This window comes from Anolis sagrei, chromosome 9 (assembly GCF_037176765.1).
Source record: "Anolis sagrei isolate rAnoSag1 chromosome 9, rAnoSag1.mat, whole genome shotgun sequence".
NCBI lineage: Eukaryota > Metazoa > Chordata > Lepidosauria > Squamata > Dactyloidae > Anolis > Anolis sagrei.
In genome coordinates, this window is record NC_090029.1 from 32147619 (window position 1) to 32149528 (window position 1910).

At 49.9% G+C, this 1910-nt stretch overlaps 1 non-coding gene across 1 annotated transcript; it reads left to right on the top strand.

Moving 5' to 3' along the window:
• The first annotated feature begins 554 nt into the window (after positions 1-554).
• On the top strand, positions 555-674 carry LOC132762790 (5S ribosomal RNA). Its single transcript, XR_010910308.1, has one exon. It is a non-coding gene; the product is annotated as a 5S ribosomal RNA (ribosomal RNA).
• The last annotated feature ends 1236 nt before the right edge of the window (positions 675-1910 follow it).

The following is a 1910-nucleotide window of genomic DNA, read 5'->3' on the forward strand; positions in this document are numbered from 1 at the left end:
CCATTGGGCTCAGGGCAACACAACAAAAGGCATGGCTGGGTTGTTGGGTGGTATGTTGTGCAAGCTGCAGTAACACTCCTCTCCAATGTGTCTTCTTCTGTTTGCATTTGGCAGGCATTTCAACCGTCAAGGTCAACATTCGCCATGCCAATTCCTTGGGAGGCGGCTTCCACTGCTGGACCTGTGACGTCCGCCGTCGCGGCACCCTGAAATCCTACTTCGATTAGTCCAGGATCGGCGTGAGGTTCCGCTCTCCACGATGTAGCCGTTGGAAGGCGAAGAAGTGGTTGATTTCATCTCTCTGCTTAAAAACAGAACGTGATTGCATGAGCTGTGTGGTGCTTGGATCCATGCCCCTCTCCGCATCCTCCCGTGAAAGTAGCACAGTTTCTCCCAAGGGCCCTTTCACACATTGCGTGCGGGTGAAGGAAATCTCTCCCTTTGTGAGCAGAATCACTCTCCCTTTATGAGCAGATCTCTACAATACACACAAGTGTCCGGCTAATGCAACCATACTTTTGAAAAGTGCTCATGGCTGTGTACTAAGCGTAACTGCCTACTGCTATACCACCCCTGAACACGCCCGATCCCGTCTGATCTTGGAAGCTAAGCAGGGTTGGGCCTGGTTAGTACTTGGATGGGAGACCGCCTGGGAATACCGGGTGCTGTAGGCTAAGAGTGAGCAACTGTGGATGGCTAGGACCCATCCAGGAGACCTTGAAGAGCCACACTCCCATACAATCACAATTCGAAGAGACCTTGTGGGCCATCCAGTCCAACCCCATTCTGCCAAGAAGCAGGAAAGTCGCATTCAAAGCTTTCATAGAATTATAGAGTCAGAAGAGACCACACGCGCCTTCTGGTCCATCACAATCAAAGCACCCCTGACAGATGGCCATCCAGCCTCTGTTTAAAAACCTTCACGGAAGGAGCTTCTACCAGACTTCAAGGCAGAGAGTTCCACTGCTGAACAGCTCTTCTTATGGTCAGGAAGATCTTCCTAATGTTCAGGTGGAATCTCCTTTCCTGTCATTTGAAGGCTCCATTGAGTCCTTGTATCTTGTTGTTGTTTATTCGTTCAGCCGCTTCTGACTCTCATGACATCATGGACCAGCCCACGCCAGAGCTCCCTTTCAGCCCTCACCTCCCCAGCTCCTTCAAGGTCAAACCAGTCACTTCAAGGATGCATCCATCCATCTTGCCCTTGGTCGGCCCCTCTTCCCTTTTCCTTCCATTTTCCCCCGACAGCATCATTGTCTTCTCTAAGCTTTCCTTTCTTCTCATGATGTGGCCAAAATACTTTATCTTGGCCTCTAATATCCTTCCTTCCAGTGAGCAGTCGGGCTTTATTTCCTAAAGTAAGGACTGGTTGGATCTTCTGGCGGTCCAGGGCACTCTCAGAACTCTCTATGGAGACCTGAACATGGACATGTTCTTTTTTGGATGACAACTCCCAGAACCCTCAGCCAGCAGAGCTATGGTGATGGGATTCTGGGAGTTTTAGTCCAAGAAAGAAACCTCTCCAAAATTTCTGTTAGGTGTTTGCTCCTGATTTTTTTTAATCATGTCAGAAGCAACTTGCGAACATACTGCAAGTCACTTCTGGTATGAGAGAATCAGCTGTCTACAAAGATGTTGTTCAGGGGACACTTGGATGTGTTATCATCCTATGGGGCGCTTTTCTCATGCCCTCAAGTGGGAAGCTGGGGCTGACAGATGGAGGCTCACTCCATCTTGCGGAATACTTGGATATCTTGCCATCCTATGGGAAGCTTCTCTCATGCCCTCGAGTGGGAAGCTGGGGCTGACAGATGGAAGCTCACCCCATCTTGTGGGACACTTGGATGTGTTGCCATCCTATAGGAGGCTTCTCTCATGCCCTCAAGTGGGAAGCTGGAGCTGACAGATGG